Raw genomic sequence first — 19,978 nt, forward strand, 5'->3', positions numbered from 1 at the left:
CAGTCTCCAGTTGATGGGCAATAGGGCTGCTTCCAAGTTTTTTTTTTTATTACAAATTGTGCTGCTATGAACATGGGTGTACATATATCACTGTGATATGATTCTTTTAATTCTTTGGGGAAGATACCTAGCAGGGGAATAGCTGGGTCAAATGGGACTTCCAGTCCTAGTTCTTTGAGGTATCTCCATACTGATTTCCACAGTGGTTGCACCAGTCTACACTCCCACCAGCAGTGGAGCAGGGTTCCTCTTTCCCCACAGCCCCGCCAGCATTTGTTATTGGTTGATTTCATGATAGCAGCCATTCTTTCTGGAGTGAGGTGGAATCTCAGTGTTGTTTTCATCTGCACCTCTTGAATGACCAGTAATGTTGAACATTTTTTCATCTGTTTATTTGCTATTTCTACTTCTTTGTGTGAGAAATGTCTATCCATTTCAGATGCCCATTTTTGGATTGGGTCTTTAAATTTGGGAGGTTTGATATTTTAAAGTACTTTATAGATTTGAGATAGTAGATCTTTGTCTGAGGAACAGCAGGTGAAGATTTTTTCCCACATTGCGGGTTATCTCTCCACACTGCTGGTGGTTTCCCTTGCTGTGCAGAAGCTTTTTAATAAGAAGAGGTCCCACTTGTTGATTGTTTGTGCTAGTTCATGGGCAACTGAGGTTTTGTTCATAAAATCTTTTCCTACATCAATGTCTTCAAGAGTTCTATATAACCTCTGTTCCAGCCAGTTCAGCATTTCTATTTTAATATTTAGATCTTTAATCCATTTTGATTTTAGTTTAGTGCATGGTGAGAGATACAGATCTAGTTTTAATCTTTGAGGAAGTGAAACCCAATTTATCCAGCACCGTTTATTAAAGAGGCTATCTTTCCTCCAGTGAGGGTGCTTGGCTGCTTTGTTGAAGATGAGGTAGCTGAGTGTGTCTAGAGTTGTTTCTGCATTTTCTAATCTGTTCCACTGGTCCTTAGGTCTGTTTCTTTGCCAGTATGATGATGTTTTTATCACAGTAGCTTTCTAGTATAGTTTCAAGTTGGGGATTGTCATACTCCCTGCCATGTCTCCATTATCAAGAATTGCTTTTGCTATTCTAGGTCTCTTCTTGTTCCAAATGAATTTTTGGATTGTTTTCACAAGGTCTGTGAAATGTGCTGCTGGGATTTCCATTGGGATTGCATTGAATCTACATAGCGGTTTTGGAAGTATGGCCATTTTCACTATGTTGATCCTTCCTATCCAGGAGAAGGAGAACTCTTTCCATTTTCTGATGTCATCTTCAATCTCTCTTTTCAGAGTGCTATAGTCTTCAGAGAAGAGGTCTGTGATTTCTTTCCTTAGGTTGATTCCTAGGTATTTCAGTTTTATGGATGCTATTGTGAAAGGAATTGTTTGCCCTATTACTCTCTCAGTGAGTCTGTTTTTCATATAGAGGAAAGCTATTGGTTTTTGTGTGTTGACATTGTATCCAGCTACTCTACTGAATTTGGTTGTTAAGTCTAGAAGACTTTTGATGGAGTTCTTGGGGTCTTCTATATAGAGTACCATGTCATCTGCAAATAATGACAATTTGACTTTTTCGTTACCTATCTTTATTCTTTTTATTTCTTTCTCTTGTCTAATTGTTGTGGTTAATGTTTCCAAAACTATATTGAACAGGCGTGGTGACAGTGGACATCTTTGACTTGTTCCTGATTTTAGTGTGAAGAATTTCAGATTTTGACCATTTAGTATGATGTTGGCTGTTGGTTTTTCATGGATAGCTTTTGTCAGATTGAGGTAGAGACTATTCCAATTTTTTGTAGAGTTTTTATCATAAATGCGTGTTGGATTTTGTTGAATGCTTTGTCCTTGGCTGTATTGATATAGTGTATTACATTGATTGATTTGCATTATGTTGAACCATCCCTGCATCCCTGGGATGAATCCCACTTGGTCAGGGTGTATAATCTTCTTGATGATATTCTGCATTCTATTTGCCAGTATCTTATTAAGGATTTTTTCATCTATGTTCATTAGTGAGATTGGCCTATAGTTCTCTTTTTCAGTTGGGTCATTTTCTGCTTTGGGGATCAAGGTGATGCTTGCTTCCAGGAATGAATTTGGGAGTATTGCTTCCCTGTCAATTTCATTGAAGTGTTTAAACAGGAGTGGCCGTAGTTCCTCTCTAAATGTCTTGTAGAATTCAGCAGTGAAGCCATCAGGACCCGGACTTTTCTTAGTTGGTAAGTTTTTAATTTCGTTTTAAATTTCATTGATTGATATTGGGTCATTTAGAATTTTTAGGTCTTCTTCATTCAACTTTGGTAATTCATATGTATCTAGGAATCTGTGCATTTCTTTTGTGTTTTCCATCGTATTGGTGTATAGGTTCTCAAAGTAGGTATTGATGATCATCTGGATTTCTGCTGGGTCCATTGTAATTTCACCCTTTTCATTTCTAATTGCATGGATTTGGGCCTTTCCTTTTTCTGATAAGGATGACTAAGGGTTTGTCAATTTCGTTTATTTTTTTGAAGAACCAACTCTTGGCTTCATTGATTTTTTGTATCACTCTCTTAGTCTCCATGGCATTGATTTCTGCTCTGATCTTTATAATTTCCTCCCTTGTATGAACTTTGAGATTGTCCTGCTCTTCTTTTTCTAGAAGCTTGAGGTTCAGCATCCGGTTGTTTATTTGAGCTCACTCTATTTTCCTAATGTGAGTATTCACTGCTATGAATTTCCCTCATAAGACTGCTTTCATTGTGTCCCATAGATTCCAATATGTTGTACTGTCATTGTCATTTAATTGAGGAACTGTCTGATTTCTTCTTTAATTTTCTCTGTAACCCATTGGTTATTCAGAAGTGTGTCGTTCAAGTTCCACGTGTTTATGAAATTCTTGTGGTTTCTTTTGCTATTGATCTCCAACTTCTTCACACTATGGTCTGATAATATACAGGGGATAACTTCAATTCCTTTGCACTTACTTAAACATGTTCTATGAGTGAGTACGTGGTCTATTTTGGAGAACAACCCATGTGCAGCTGAAAACAATGTGTATTCTGATTTTGCAGGGTGGAACACTCTGTAAACATCTGTTAAGTTCATTTGTTCAAGAGTTTGATTGAGTTATAGTGTTTCATTACTTATTTTTTGTTTAGTTGATATATCTATTTTTGAGAGTGGGATATTAAGGTCCCCCATTACTATTGTATTAGTGCTTATATGACTTTTCATGTCTGTTACTATTTGTTTTATATAGTTGGGCTCTCTAACTTTTGGTGCATATATATTTATGATTCTAATCTCTTCCTGTTGGATTGTTCCCTTTACAGGGATGTAGTGTCCTTCTTTGACTCTCTTAATCAGTGTTGGTTTGAAATCCACTTAATCTTCAATGAGGATAGCTACTTCTGGTTTTTTTTGGGTTCCTGTTGCATAGAGTATTGTTTTTCTCCCTTTATCCTTCAGTCTATGAGTTTCTTTTTGAATTTAGTTTGTTTCTTGCATGGGTCATATTGTTTGGTCTTGCTTCTTGAACCATTCTTCTAGTTTATTTCTTTTGATTTGTGAATTGAGACCATTAACTTTGATGGTTATAACTGAAACATATTGACATCATTGTCATGACTTTTTCTTTTTGTTGGATTCTCCCCCTTTACATTTAATTTCTTGTTGTGCTCAGTGGATTCCTTCTGCTGTGCTTCCTGGGGTTGTGATCTTCATTGTCTTTTCCTAGGATATTGTGTAAAATATTTTGGAGTGCTGGTTTGGTATTCATGAAGTTCCTTAGGTGCTCTTTGTCATGAAAGTATCTTATTTCTCCATCCATTTTGAAAGATAGTTTTGCAGGGTACATCAATCTGGATTGGATGCTGTTTTCCTTTAGGGCTTGGAGTTTGTCACTCCAAGCACTTCTTGCCTTGAAGGTCTGCCTTGAGAAGTCTGCTGTGATTCTGATGAGCTTTCCTTTGTATGTGATTTGTTTCTTTTCTCTATCTGCTTGTAGAACTTTGTTCTTCTGTTGGGTTTCTGGAATCGTAACAATTATATGCCTATGTGTAGATTTTTTTGATCAAGGCTAGTTGGAGTCCTATGTGTCTCACTTTTCTGTATGTCAAGTTCTTTTCCTCTGCTTGGGAAGTTTTCTGCCATTACTTCTGTGAAGAGTTTTTTTTTTATGTCATCTGCACTCTCTCCTGTTTCTTCAAAGACTCCAATCCTTCTTATGTTATTCTTCTTTGCCTCATCTTACAGCTGCTGGATTGATTTCTCTTGCAATTTTGAAGCAGTTTTTCTTTTCCTGGACACTAATTACAATCTTAACTTCTATATCTGAAATTCTGTCCTCACGTTGGCTCATTTGGCTGTGTAGACTTTCAATGGAATTTTCATCTCCTGGAAATGTGCTTGCATCTGTTTTATGCATTCCATTTGTTTCCTATGGGATTCCATCATGTTCCTGAGCTCCTCTCTAGATTTATTAATCATGTCTTGCACTATGAGCACAATCTGTGGTGTTATCTGAAAAATTATTTCTGATTTCATTTTTTTCCAGATCCTCTTTTGTTGCCAGTTCAGGGAGTCCAGGTGGTTTTGTATCAGTGTTCTATCTCATTTCCCTTTAAGGTTGCTTTAGGTGATCTGGAAGTCTGATTTTGAGACTTGTTTATATGTCTCTCATTTTCACTGGGGGGGGGCAGGGTGTGTGTGTGCTGTTGGTGCCCACAGGGCACATCTCCTCTGTGCTGGGAGCAGTGGTAGAGTGGCCTGGAATCCCCTACCTCTGTGCTGGGAGTGGTGGTATAGTGGCCTGGAAGCCTCCTCTGCACCAGGAGTGGTGGTATGGTGGCCCAGAAGCCCCTTCCTCTGCACTGGGAGTGGTGGTATGGTGGCCTGGAATCCCCTTCCTCTGGGCTGAGAGCAGTGGTACAGCAGCCCAGAAGCCCCTTCCTCTGCACTGGGATCAGTGGTATGGTGGTCCAGAAGCCCCTTCCTCTGTACTCTGTACCACCATTTTAAAGCTCACTTATCTAGCAATCTTAACTATCTGGACCATATATGAGATCCAGGAAGGAAGCCCAATAGGATTTTGGGCAAATTAAATGTAACAAAATCCACTTACCTACAGGACTGGTAGGAAAATTCCTTCTTTACTCAGAACTCATATTCATTTCAAATTGTTTGAATTTTCTAAAATTTGATTATTGGTTTCTGAATTCATACATTAGAAGCACTAGTAGAGTAGAAGGAAATGTTATGTCTGTTAGAAAAGAGTTAACTAATCAAAGTGAGAACTTTTAGTGGTCAAATTGAATGTAAGGAAAAAGAAAGGAGAGGTTGAGAAGATAGAGAGAAAAAGGGTAGCAAAAGAAAACTCTAAAGCTGGAAATTCTTGAATCCTGGACATTTCATTTCAGAAAAAAGTCCTTGATCTGTACGACCTTAATCTGAATTCAGTCTCTATGGTATCTTGTGTCCACCACTTCAGACTGTAATGGTTCAGCTCATAAATGACCTCAAAACTCCTTGGAAAATTTCAATCAGGAAGGTAAGGAAGGAAATAATTTCAGAAGTATGTATCCTATTGATTAAAATCAAAGTTGTGTTTCCTGAATGATATGTTTTTGTTAAAAACCTAAATAAAAATGTGTTTTTATTTAAAAGTCCGTAAACTTAAAAACTTAAAAGAAAATGAGCTGAAGATCATGGTTTCCTTGCCATTTGAAGATTTCACAATTGAGGTTTTGCCTTTTCTTGAGAGCTCTCACATTTCCTTGATTTCTGCTGTTGAACTTTTTGTTCACTTAATAAACAACCATCTTACTAGCCACATCTCAGTGGGCTTTGTCCCTCCATCTTTGAGTTCAAATTAATGTACCTGAAAAGATTATTGAGGAATCAAGAGAATCTGGTAACATATCCTTTGGTAATTTAAAGGGCCTACTGAGTAATAGGAAGAAATAATTGTGCAGCTCAGGGCCAAGTTCTCTTTCCATGAACTTGTGAATTAGAGTAGTGTTTTCTGTATGGCCTTATAAAAACATTCAGTCAATCACTCACTCAACAAATGTTGTTGAACACCTGTGGACATGTATGAAGATGACAGTATGGCGGTGCTAAATATGCAGAGGAAGCCAGACTGAGATACTCTGGGACTTTGACGATGGTGTTCAAGATGGCACAGTTGTAGGCAGTAAACTAGATGTCATGTTTCCATTTTTTCATAGCTCTTCTACATGGTTAAGGAGAGAAGGATGGACACCTAGAAAATGGCCAGAGGTATGATAGTTGGAATGGGCAGAACCTGACAGATGCCAGAGGTCTTTCAAAAAAAAAATCTAGGGTGCCAAGCAGAGAGGTGCTTTGCTCCACTCTGGTAAAGAGGTGCCAGGGAGTGATTGCCAGGAATGATTATGATCAATTTGGAGAGTTACATGTTAAATAAAAAGACCAGGAACCAGATTAAAGGTTATACATTGGATTGTGGTGCATTGGCCAAATTTTGGACATAAATTGCAACTGTAATCATAATTCTAATTCCCCCATTTAGGGAATTTTTTTCCCTCTTCATTCTTTTATAAACATTCTTTTCACCCTGAAATTGCACTGTGTCTCTTGGCCAACCATAACTACTTTCAAGTTCCTGTCTGTATTTTTATAGCTATCCACTGGCAGCAGAAGCATCTTTGGAAATCAAATATCATATTGGGTGAAGTGTGGAGGATAATTTGGAGTAGATGTCAGGGAAAGAGGACAACTAAGGGATAAAAACCCCTTGAGGAGCACTTGGAGATAAGCAAGAAGAATGCACATTTACCTTCTCCTAGGGTCACAGTTCCCCAGTGAAACCACAGGTGAGTCTACTATCAACACTTCCCCTTCTCTGCAGACTCAGGGAATGGACAAAGGATTTCTAGTTAAAGTATTACCCCAGAATGTAAAAATAGTAAAAAAAATATGAAATTTTGTAAAGTAAATTGGAAACTAAATCCCCAATCATTCATGTAAACATGTGGTCAATAAATGAGTGCATAGAGAAATAAAAAGTAGCAAATAAATATTTTGAGTGCTTTGCCACACAGTTCAGACTACACAGTGCTCTCCCAACTCCTCAGTCTCCTGAAGGGCAGGACCATCCCAGATGCAGCATTCCTTTGTCCTCCCTCATTTGCCTTTCCTTCAAGTAAATAGCTTGGGGCATTTGATGGCAAAAGGCAGAAGCCCAGAAAGGAGAAAGAAACCCACAGAAGGCTGGCTGGGTTGACTCACCTGTTTGATATTTCCAGAACTCTGAGCAGGGCTCTTATGCCGCAAGGTTCTGTTGTACCCAAAGCACTTTGACAACTATGGCATTTCTTCCATAGGTATTTGCTAGTATTTAATCTGAACACTGTAAATTTTAGTCCATTTTCACAAAAACAAAAGCTCCTGCTGGGCTGAGGAAACTTTGAACAGGGTTTTGATAGGGATGATTTTGTCCTCAGCCTGGGGACATTTGACAACCTTTGGAAATATTATTGTCACTACTGGAGAGAAATGTCCTTCTCAGAACCTTAGGCAATTTCTGAAAACATTCCACACATTGGGCTATAGCACTTTTGGCTGAGTTTAAAGCTGATGTCGAGGTGGTGTCCTATTGGATGTAGAGTGGCTAGAGATAGAGATGTTGCTAAGTATCCTACTTAGTACCTACAAAATCCCTATGATAAAAGCTTATTTGGCCCAGAATGTCAGCGGTGTTTGAAAAACTCTAAAGGGGAAGGTCAGACATTTTTGACAACAAGTTGCTTCTGGCTGTCAAAGGGTCATCACTTTCTTATTTTTGAGAGACTACTAAACACAATGAGATAGACCTAAGAATCCAAGGAAATTTTTGCCTAGCATTTTCTTCAACTGATAACACAGTTTCCCATCTTCACAAGTTCTTACATTTCTTTATTTCCTTTGAAAGAGGGAGTGTGCAGCCTCAGGATTACATCCATCAAATTTATTTCGAGGGTTGAACCCATTTGACTATAGCAAACACAGAGGCACACCACGAGTTTTCTCCATCTATAAAATAAAATCATAATACTTCATGACTGTTTAACAGCTAGTCTTGGCAATCTAGGATATATATATATTTTTTTTGCTGTTAGTGGACAAGGAAGATGGGCTAGGAGGGAGAAGATGTACTGCAGTAGCAACATTAGGGAGGCTGAGAGGGAACACAGAAAGCTGTGACAGAATTTGTATAGAGCTGCTTGGAAAAATAAAAGCAAACACAAAGCTTCTTTCTGATTTTGAGAGTAACACAGCCCTCATTGAAAATTTAAGTACAGAAAACTATAAGGAGAAAATAAGAATCTTCTAATTGTGCCACTAGAAGATATCAAATATTAATACCTTTAGTTTTTGCTTTAAGAAAACAAAGAAGGGGATAAACATAGGCTGTCAGAGCCGGACAGGCTGGGGAGACTGAAAAGGTCTTTGAGGACTGCAGAATACCCCAGTGTGGACTTTGACAGGTTTGAGATGATCTCTGTACTAAGATGATTGAGTTCCTGCCTTTGCCTGGATGAAACAGGCAGTAGGGAGGTGTGACAGGGGATACAGATTCGAATTCATCCTACCTTCAGGGCTCATGTGCAAAGCATCCTTAGTGCTCGACTCCATGAATGGGAGAAAAGTTCTTCACCTGAAAGAGGAAATGAATCATTTTTGCTCAAATGTGACAAAGTAGACCCTGTTGTCTTTGTCTCACCTTGTCACACTGAGCACGCTGAACACTGTCACTTCAGTGAAAGGCACATAGTCGCTCTCATTTTCTGGAATTAATTTTTTGACTATTGTGAAGTAATTTTAACCTTACAAAAACTATACTAAAATGGTAAAACAAAAAACAAAATAAAAAAATCCCATGTAGCCTTCACGCTGGTACCCTATTGTTGATATTTTGCCACATGTGGTTTATCATCCTGTTCTCTGTGTACAAAAATTATTTCTTTCTAAATCATCTGAGAATAAGTCACAGTCATGATGTCCCTTTTGTATTTAAATATTTCAGTTTGTTTTCCCAAGAATAAGAGAGTCTCTTACATAAATGTAGTGCAATGATTAAAATCAGAAAATTAACACTGAGCTAGTATTGGTATCTGATCTATAGATTTTTCCGGTCAATCTTTCTGGGATTAGATTTTATGAAAATTGACACTGGGGATCATGAGTGGAATTTACTGACAAATCTTGACGTAGCCAAAGATAAACTGAGACTTTGGCCACTTTTCCCCGAAGCTCAAGTTTGATTCTTTCCCTCTTTCAAATCATTTCCAGCTCTTTGAAATTCAGAATCTTAAGAATCATCCCTTAAGGAAATCAGTGCTGAATATTCCCCACACTGACTCAACTGACAGAGCAAGACATGGCTGACAGGAAGCTGGTGATGGCCAGTTCCGACTTTTGAGAATCTCTCTCTTACACATGTTCACCACTTTCTAAACAGTGCTGCTATTGGCATAGTGAACTGAGAGCCCAAACCAAAGCTTTGCAATCACAGCTTAGGCTGTGATGGGGCCATTTGAGTGAGAGAAATCCACCACCAGGGCATTGGATAATGAGGTGTCTGGTGAATTCAGAGCCTGTGACACACATGTCTGGGGGATGCCTTCCCAGAAGCCACAAATTTTTCTCCATAGAGTCCAGTGACACTGAAGTTTTCACTTAAAAAAAACTGTAAATATTCCAGAATGCATTTTAGGGTCTGGGAATCATTACAGATCTCTGTTTAATAATGTCTTATCTCTGTTCAGAACAACTCCTTTTCCTCTCTGTTACTGTCTGTATAAAATGCAGTCTCTTTTTACACTTTTGATGGGAAACCCTGAGGGTTTAGCAGAGGTTAGGGAAAGGGACAGAGGGAATGGGACACAGGCTGAGGGTGCACTGGCTTTGGAGAGTCTGCCACACTGAGAAGCAGTGAGGGCTTTCTGGAAGAAGGGCATGAAGGGGGTCATGTTTTCTACCATTCAACAAACATTTGTTGAGTGATAGGCCTTGGGCTCATGTCAGCCATTCATCTATTATTTACTCAGCACATATTAGATGCCTGGATCTCTGTGTATAGCCCTGGTCATTCTCTGCTCTGGCTCCTACACTTATTCTTTTCCTGCTCTGTGACCTGTGTGTCTGACTCCTATGGCTTCCTTGCCCTTAGCTTCAAGTGGGGGTCCACCCACCGTAGTTTATGGCTAAATGTGATGTTGGGAGGTGACACCTGGTTGGAGGAGGTGGTTCAGTGGGGGTGTGGCCTGGAAGGGTATATATCTCTACCTTTTCTTTTGATCTTTCTCTGCTTCCTGTTGCCATGCCATGGGCTATTTCTTCTTTTCCATGGCCCTCTGCCATACTGCCTTGTCTTGGAGCCAGCTGACTATGGATTGAAGCCTCTACAAACTGTGAGCCAAAATAAACCTCTCCCTTAATTTGTAGGTGTCAGGTATTGTGTTTCAGCAACAAGAAAAGTAGCTAAGACATACATTCTCTTAAAAATCTTGCCAGAGAGTACTATCTTTTCCTGTCTGACCTGACTGAGATAGTCCTTGAATATATGCTGAATGGTTTCTGATTGCTCTGAACAAACTAGACAGATGAAAAGTTTGACATATACTTTCCAACCCTAGGGTACAACAATGCAGGGTGGAAAGATATTATTAACTGAAGTTCTTAGGATAAATATCTCAGAGATTAAGTGTTTCATATATCTCAGTATTATAGTTCAAAGACCAATCTGACCTCTGGGTACATTACTGGAAGTGTGACATCAAGAGGAAGGAGGTAATAGTCTTAGCTTAATTCTGCCTATTTTAGCCTCCACTTGAAACCTTGTGCTCATCCCTTGCTTAACATTTTGAGAGGAATCATATAGGTTGACTTTAGGTTCTGTCATGTAGACAGAAATCAATAGTATTTTCTTCAAGAGCTGAATGGCAGATATTTTCAGCCTTGTGGGGCATAAGTTTTCTGCTGCAACAACTTTCTTATTGTAGGACAAAATACAGTTGTAAACAATATGTAAACAAATAGGCCTGGTTGGGCTCCAGTAAATCTTTATTTACAAATATAAACAGTGGGTTAGATTTGGCCAGCAGACCTTATTTAGAAAGGAAAAACATGGGTTGATTCCAAGTAGGTCCAGAAGGCAGAAATTGGATCAATATGTAAAAATTATAGTGTGGTAGATTTGTGCTAATGTGAAGAATGATCTTTCCAATGGTGATTATTAGCCCCCAGTAGAATAAGCTGTTGTAGTAGGAGTGGGTATCATTATTGTAAGAGTTCAAAGCAGAGGCTGAGTGTAGTATATACCACAATTTTCTGCAGAGCAGGCAGCATAAGTCAGATAATGTGGAAGGTAATAGTACCTCATATTTATGTATACTCAGAATAGTGCTACACACTTGAATCTTCTAGATTCCATGTTATTAGAATGAACAGGATTGTGTCATATTTATCCCTGCATCCCACTCATTCTTAAAAGCCTCATATAGTTCTATAAACATGGTGACTGTGACCAATTCATTTTTTTGTCAACTTGACTCTTTAAATAAAATACGGCTGAAATATTAATTGAACTAATTTCTTCAGTAATTACCTCTAAAAAGCTTCAATATTTAAATATTTCCATTGAAAAATAATAGACAATAGTCAATATTTAGTAAGTTCTAAAATTATGCCTACTGTGCTAAGAATCTTACATGCATTACCTTATTAAAAACTTCCCTCAAGCCTATGAGAAATATATTATTATTATGTCTACTTTCTTGATGCAAAAAAAACTCAGAGAAGTCTCACAACTAGGAAGTGACATAACCCAAAACTTGAACTGAATTTTTTTTATGCTAAAGGGTATGGTCCAATTACACTCCATCTGGCTTCCCATTTGTTCACCTATTGATTCAGCAAACACTGATTGGTTGCAGGTTACTTGCCAAGTACTATTTTGAGTTCTGGGGACAGAGCTGTAAATATAAGTAGATCAAGTCCATATTCTAAAGGAACTCAATATTCTGGGTGGAATAGAGTGGAGATTGATATACAAATAGCAGATGAGAAGATAATATAAATGGAAATTCACTGTAAGACAAAGAGATAAAAAAGACAATAAATATTTCTTGTCCACACCAGAACTGCCAGTATAATTCTAATTGATTTACCAAAGTTCTTTCTTGTTTTCTGACACTAACCTAAGTTTAGTCTGCAATATTGACAAATTGACAGATAAACTCTAAAATTCAGAAAGAAGCTGCAGTGTTCTGGCAACTAATCTAAATCATATATGGGAACTTGTACACATTGAAGTGAAGCTCTTGAAAGGAAAGGAACAAGTGCATCTGATAGAGATTGGGAACCACTCAGTGGGCAGGCTGAATCTGAGCACCATTAGAATGGGAGACCAGAGGCAACAGATGGAAAGAGGGGAGGGGGGATCTGAAGCCAGTTCAGTTAATACAAAAAGAAAAGGGAAAAAAATAACACTTGGTAAAATTCCATTTTTCCCTTTCCTGAAACACAGAAATATAAAGAGCCCAAGTCCTATCTTCTTAGCCCCAAACATTAAAAAAAAATCAACAATGAAAGTGAAATGAAGAGCATTTGATTGTTCCAAGACAAATACATCACCTTGAGTCAAGAGCTCTAACTGGATAAAGAAGATGTGGGTTTTTTTTTTTATAAAATGGAGTACTATTCAGCCATAAAGAATGAGAAACTAGAGACATTTATAGCTAAATGGATGCACCTTGGGGCAATACTCTTAAGTGAAATAAACAGGACACACATGTGTAAATACTGAATAGTTTCTCTGGTGTGAAAACTAAAAATGTAAATAAGGATCAAAATATATAATTGATAATGTGAAATAGGAAGAAAACATGCAGAGGGGAAGGGGAAATGAAAGGGGTAGGGAAAGGAAAAAGGGGAATGGAATTAATATGAGAAAATGAAAAAATGGAAACAAAGTCTTTGTAAATAGGGAAGGGTGGAGGGGGTAAAGGGAGGGCAGGGGAAGGGGGAAAAAATAAGAACCAAGATACACCGTGTAAAGGTACAAGCTCCCAATGATGAAAGTAACTGTATTGTATACCTAAACTGTACCAACAAACTTAATGAAAAGAAAAAAAAATGAACAAAAAAAAAAAAAAAAAAGAGAGAGAATGAGCTCTAGGTAAGAGTAGAGCTACTAGAATGGCTGGGGGTGGGGATCAAGGGGAGATTTAAAATCCTGATTGAGGTTGATACTGGGAGTGGAAGCAAGAGCCCTATGATCAAATCAATTCAGTTGTTAGGTCCAACAGGCAAGTGCTGACTGGGGATGGGAAACAGTGGCCAAAGGTTGGGAGCTGAATAAACACAAGGCCAGAAGTGGAAGTGAAAGAATCTAGGGTTTTGTTTGTGTCTTATTGGGTGCCAATTGGAAGCAGTGGATGTGGGTGGCTCAGTTAAAGGCACAGGATAGGAACTGACAATTCCAGAATACCTTTCACTAGGGGATTAAAAAATGACTTTCAGATTAGTGAGTCCTGATCATACAACATAATCTTGTTTTAACAAAATGACAAGAAAATAGAAAGAGAATAATTAGTTAGCACTTATTACCAGACACTGCTTCTAAGTAATTTAATTCATGATTTCATCAAACCTCCCTGAATACATTTTGAGAACTAATCTCCTAAACAGAGAGATAATTTAAAATGATTAAAATAATACGTGACATTTTGAGTAGACCTCTAAAAAATCATGAAAAATGAGTCCTAGTCATCTCCTTAATTTGTTCACTTGTGTGTTTATCCAGTCAATAGTTATTGAGCATCTAACACATGTTGGGTCCTATCCTAAGGTCTTTGCATGGATGATTAGTATTATTTCATTTATCAACAGAAATGCAGTGGAGGGTGTAGGGGTTGTGAGTTGGAAAAACTGAGTTCCTTTTTAGCTCTGTCCTTAGCTGGTTCTTGGAGCCCTTGGACAAGTCACTTCTTTTCTCTGCTAATGTCTCCTAATGCGAAACAAAGAGCTAAGACCCATGATGCTTGAAGTCTTCAAGAACTGAAAGTTAATCTATTCAATAGTTTTACAGTACATTGGAATTTATAAAGAATATTCACTTATAGTCTATAATTACACCTTCCCACTCTCATCAGGTAAATAATATTTAGGAGGCTTTAGAGGTGGAAACTTTTCAGGGTTTGAACCAAATTCTTTAGCGTTCTTCACTGAATTCCTTTGTCTTTTTCTAGAAGAATTATAAGCGATGGGTGCAGGTCACATAAAAAGAAGGTGAGATACGGATGATATAGAAGACAAGGAGAGGTTGAGAGGGGGAGGAAAATGTGTCACTTTCCTGGGGCTCTGTGTGCTGCCCTGAAATCATTCAGGGTTGCTGTGATCACAGAGAAAATGGATCCAAAGGCACAAGAAGGGAGACCCTCTATCTTAGTCCATTTTATATTGCTGTGACAGAATTCCATAGACTGGGTAATTTATAAAGAAAGTAATTTATTTCATCCAGTCGTGAGGCTGGGAAGTCCAAGGCTGAATAGCCTGCAACTGTCGAGGACCTACTGCATCACCTCACGGTGGAAAGTGGGAGACAAGACAGCATGTGTGAGAGAGGGTGGGAAAGGGGAGGAGAGGGCAGGATCTAGAGGGACTGAGAGAGGAAGGTGCTCAAATTGCTTTTCTGAACTCACCACTTCCATGAAAGTGGTATTAATGTGTTCATGAGGGTAGAGCCTTCAAGATCTAACCAGTTTTTATTGGGCTCCACTTTCCTCTCAACACCATTGAATCGGAGCTTTCAGAGACACATTCAAACCACTGTACTCTCTTCAGTGGGGAATTGCATGGAGTCAGGTTTGGTTCCCGTAAAGGGGTAATTGGAGTACCTCACTGGACAGTTCAATTGCCCATTACTGGAACAAATGGTCATGTTTTAAGGAAAAACAACTTTTTAATGATCACTATGGCCAGGGATGAAATGGACCACTCAAATAGGATGTATGTTCTTTGTCAGTGTGGATGCTTACACAGAAGTCATGTGAAATCCTATAGGGGCCAGTGGCATAGATTGGGGCTGCAAGAGCAGTAGGGGACATTCAACTCTGAAATGCTAGTATCCTGGGATGCTTGAGGCTTACAATTTAATCTTTAGCTTTTAACCTCTGTTCAAGGTTAGATATTTCTGCATTAATCTGCTGGGGAAAATTCCAGGCCCTTTTCCAGCTACTGACATCCAGGCCAAATTCCTCAATTCATTTTTTTTTTTTCCAAGAAGTTCTTGGTGTGGATCCTTGATAGAGTACCCATCTTGACCTCCTGCTTTTGGCATATCTAACCCTTTTCCCACTTCTTGACAAACAGGGAATTTTTCTGGAAGCCAGAGAAGAAACCAAAGTTGGACCACTACATTGAAAATAAGTTCTACAAGTGAATAGATTACAAGGGTTACATTTGCATTTCTCCAATGTCCTCATTTTCCATCCTCTAGTTTTATCAGAAGCATATCTGTCAATTGGTATTCTCTGAGCATAATAACTAATCAGAGAAGATATGAGGAAGTGTTTTATAATTTGGAAACATTGAAAGGTTCAAAATTTTATTATCATTGTTACCTGTCCAAGGTCAGAGTACTGGTTATTAGCAGAGCCATATCTGGAGCAGATTACTTCAAATCCTTTTGGGAATGAGTACAAAGTAAATAAAGGGTACTACTGATAGAACCAAAGTCTGGGTCTCCTTGACTGCTCAGCAGGGAATGTGACAGTTTTAGAGCTATATTTTACAAGTATGAGAACACTTAACCACGATCACATAAAAGCAGGCGGTTGTTCCAGCCCAGTGAATAACTGCATCATGAATGTGATTCTGGAGAAATTAGCCAACAGTCATCTTGACCAGGGCGACCATGAGGATGAGTCATTCATCAGTAGTGGACCTGAACTAGATGGATTTCTGCTTATTTTAGCTCAGAGGCTACCAGTATAAAGCTACCTGCCCAGAGAAAGTAAAGGTCATTTACAAGGTAGGGTTACACTACTAATTCAAAGCAGGTTGGAAACTAGCAACAAATAACAAACCCTAATTGATGAAAAGATATTGTCTAGAATGCTCAAGGAATTGGTGTTAAAAAATGATCCTCAGGGGCTGGGATGAAGCTCTAAAGCACATGTGTAGCATATGTGAGGCCCTGGATTCATTTTCCAGATCCAGAAAAAATAAAACGTTGAAAAAGAATTCCAAGTTGATCAAAATACTAAGAACATTCTTAAAATGTTGCTTTTGCCCTGATTTCTAAATCCCCATTGAGGGGATTTATAAAAGTTTTTTTAAGGAAGCTGCTAATACCATACGTGGGGAAAGAACATTCTTTTTAATTAAACATTGTTTTGTTCATAGTAATCTAAATTTAAAACATCTTTTTACCAAAAATATAAAAGAGTAAATATTTCCTGGTATTAATATCCAAGGTTTAGGATTATTTAGGATTAGTAGCCAAAAATTGTCTTACTTTACAGTGAATAATCAAGCATACTGTTTAGAGGGAAATGTTAACAGAAAGATGTTTTCATTTTCCTGCTACCACAGGCCCATTGGGAACCATCTAAATGTTATTTGTCTCTGGCCCTTGTACTGTATTTTCCCTTTTGGGGCAACACAAGTTAATAGCCCTCATGGAGTAGCAAATTAATAACATATGTCAGTGCTGACTTTGGTTTTCCTGTCTAGCTGTCGGTTGCACTATCTGATGCTCCCTTTTAAGGGATAGTTGAACTTGGCAGTATGCTAAACTGTGCTTCTGTTTACTCTTTTGTTTTTTCAGACTAATTTAAAAGTGCCATTGGTAGGTTAGTTGCAGTGTTAATGGGAACATCTTAAACCATTAAGATGAGAACTGAAATATCAACATGGACACAACAGACTAATTTCTCAGCTGATGAAAACAAGTCAATGAATCATTTTAAGCCTGAGGGCCATGTCTAGTTTGCCTTAGTCTGAATAAACCAGAAGGTTTGGATCCCCAGAGCTGGGACAATAAGAACATCTATATAATTTGCTTTGAATTTTTTGAGCCCTAAATTTGTTCAAATGGCTTCATTTCAGGTTCTCACTTCTGCTTCTCCTCATAGGCTTTAGTGCCATCATTTTCCAAAGGGGCACAATTGTATTAATCAATCATTTTTATTAAAAAAAAGAAGATTTTTTTTTCCTTTGGGCATATTATTACATCTATATCCTAGCATTTAGAATGTTGGCAAGCCTGAATCACTACACAGAGATAGCATGGTATAGAATTTTGAACCAGACCAAAAAGCTTATAAATATAACTTGTGCCACTCTCTAGTCATGTGATCTTGAGCAAGGCATATAAGTTTCTTAAATCTCAGTTGCCTCTTCTGTAAAGTAGAAACACATATATCTACCTCTGTATTGTTGTAAGTCTCAATACACAGGAACCAGGAAATGGCAAGTAATAAATACATGTAAATGATATTAACAACTAGCATTGATAGTACATTTGTTATGTGTCAGAAATTATGAGGATCTCCAAATCATCTCTAGGAAATAAGAACCACTATAGTCTTCATATGTTGATGAGAACAAGATATAGACAAGGTTAAGCACTTGCTTAATACACCAAAGATAAGAAGTGGCTGTGCTAGGCTTCTGAAGCCTTCAGCTTTGGAATGGTAAGCATGAAAGGTTTGGTCACCTTGAGAATGAAGTTCCTGAATATGGGTCCCATGGTGAATTCTAACCTGTAGAGTTCTCTTAGCTCCCTATCTCTCCCCTTTTCTATGCCTTTTCATTTACACTGAGCCAGAAGCAGTGAGAAGGCAAAGCTGACACACAGACCACGGGGCCTGTGGATCCCTAGCAAAAATTCACCTCCAACTCAGCTGTGAACTTGCCATCAGAGTGCGCAAAGGCAGTTTTGTATTCAATGTGCATGTCATTAAATACACTTCATACATCTTGAAATTATTTTATTAGAAGGGTAATGAATCTTAAATACAGACCACTCTACAAAGATAGTTGAAAAACACAAATATAAATATCATGACCTATTATATCATTATTATTAGGTCACCTTGCAAATATCCCCACAAATCAAACAGAAATGATTTTTTCCTGTCAATACTAAATACTCTTAAGTTTAAGATATGAAGATCTGAAACTATTATATTAACTCATACGTACTGCTAAAAAAGGTGTACAGTACAGATTACAGAATCATGGGAATTTGTCCCTGTAATTAAAATACTAGTGTGTTGTCCATCAACTAATGAATGCATAAGCAAAATACCTTATATCCTTAACAATGGAATATTACTCAGCAATAAGAAGGAGTGAAGAACTGATCCATGCTACAACATGGCTGAACCTCAGAGACATTATCCTAAGAGAAAGCAGCCAGACACAAAAGATCTAACAAGAATATGATTCATTTTATGAGAAATGTCCAAAAAGGTATATCCACAGAAAATAGATTACTGATTGCCAGGAGTTTGAGGGTGTAGAGAAAGGGGAATGGGGAGAGAAAGAGGAGTGAAGAATAACTTCTAAGATCTACCTCTTAAGAATGTAATATGTTCTCAAATTATATTATAGTGATATTGGCTAACTTTATAAATATACTAAAATCCACTGAATTGTATACTTAAAACAGGTGAACTTTAAAATATGTATATTGTATGACAATAATGATGTTTAAAAATACCAGTCTATTATTTCTCCTACTTGCAAAAATGATTATGCGTATTTTTTCACATTCAGCCACTCTTTTTGAATAAACAGTGATAGAAGGGAGATATTTTATCCACTCCTACTTTGAAGCTTGATAATTAAACTTGTCTTCCACTCCTTACTTTTAAAATCTATCCATCAAGTATGTGAATGCTGAGAAGTTGTATTTCCAGAGATAACTGGCTCTCCATTTACTAAGTATTACTCTTAGGGACAAACCTCCACGACTGCTTCCATCCCTGACCTCTTTCTTGCATTGTCTTTCTTTTCTTCCAAAACCTTGCTGGTGGGGACCCAATGTTCTAAACCAGAGCTGAGTTGACTTAGAGGAGATCTTTCTATCTCTGTGGCTCCTGCAATGGGAAGCAGAGCCGTTTGTTGATAAATAAAAAAGTAGAAAGTGAAGTGTCTTGGGGGAGAAATGATGTCACATTCTCTCCTCTATGGATACTAGTGATGGTAAATCAGGTGACAAGACAAAAATGTGCTCTACTTAGTGTTTTTGATTTGCTCAATTCACTGTACAAGCAACTAAGGTAATGGCAAATTGTATATTTTGGATTGATATGTTAATTGTTTTGGCCTAGGTGTTTTCCCCCTCCAAAATTCATGTTGAGAAAATCCCCAAGTCATATGTTAGTGCTGTTTGGAGGTGGAGTATTGGGAAGTAATTAGAAGCAGATAAGGTCAAGAGAGTGGGGTCCTCAGGGTTGTATTAGTTGTGTTATATATAAGAAGATGAAAAGAGCCCTAAATTTGAAAGCTTGTTCTGTTCTGCAGAGAGTCCCCACTAGCAAACAAGCTCTCATCAGATGCTTCTCCTCAACTTGAACTTACCAGCCTCCATAACTATAGGAAATAAACTGATTTTCTGTATAAATTTCCTGGTGTGTGATTCTACAACTATCAATTTTGTTTCTAAATATTGAGAGAGTCTTTTCTGTTCAGCAAAGCTACTCCCACAGGTCAATTGCCAGATGAGTCACCAAGAAATTGTGCAACTCTGATAGAACCCTTCCTCTATTCTAGGTCTCTAACAAAGTTAGGCAGGATTTACACAATGGTTAAGGGATCAACTATGGCGCATTTGAGGTGAGACCCAAATGGTTTCTAAGAAGGAAGAGGCCCTGAAATCTAAAAAGAATTTGGCCATCCCCTACTGTATTATTCAGACATCAATAATTATTGCAACCTGCAGTGATAAGCAC

General features: G+C 38.0%; 1 protein-coding gene across 4 annotated transcripts in view; it reads right to left on the minus strand.

Moving 5' to 3' along the window:
- The window catches only part of Prlr (prolactin receptor), a 175,520-nt gene that overhangs the window by 39,223 nt on the left and 116,319 nt on the right, over positions 1 to 19,978 (minus strand). Inside the window, exon 2 of one of the 4 annotated variants that reach the window (XM_004848629.3) lies at positions 8,603 to 8,667. The exons of the other annotated variants lie outside the window; for them this stretch is intronic. The gene's annotated coding sequence lies outside the window, so the exon portion shown is untranslated. The remainder of the gene's footprint in view (positions 1 to 8,602; positions 8,668 to 19,978) is intronic. 4 annotated transcript variants of the gene reach the window in all.

Source organism: Heterocephalus glaber, unplaced genomic scaffold (assembly GCF_053883595.1).
Source record: "Heterocephalus glaber isolate CG9 unplaced genomic scaffold, H.glaber_assembly_v1.0 deba00001538, whole genome shotgun sequence".
NCBI classification, from domain to species: domain Eukaryota; kingdom Metazoa; phylum Chordata; class Mammalia; order Rodentia; family Bathyergidae; genus Heterocephalus; species Heterocephalus glaber.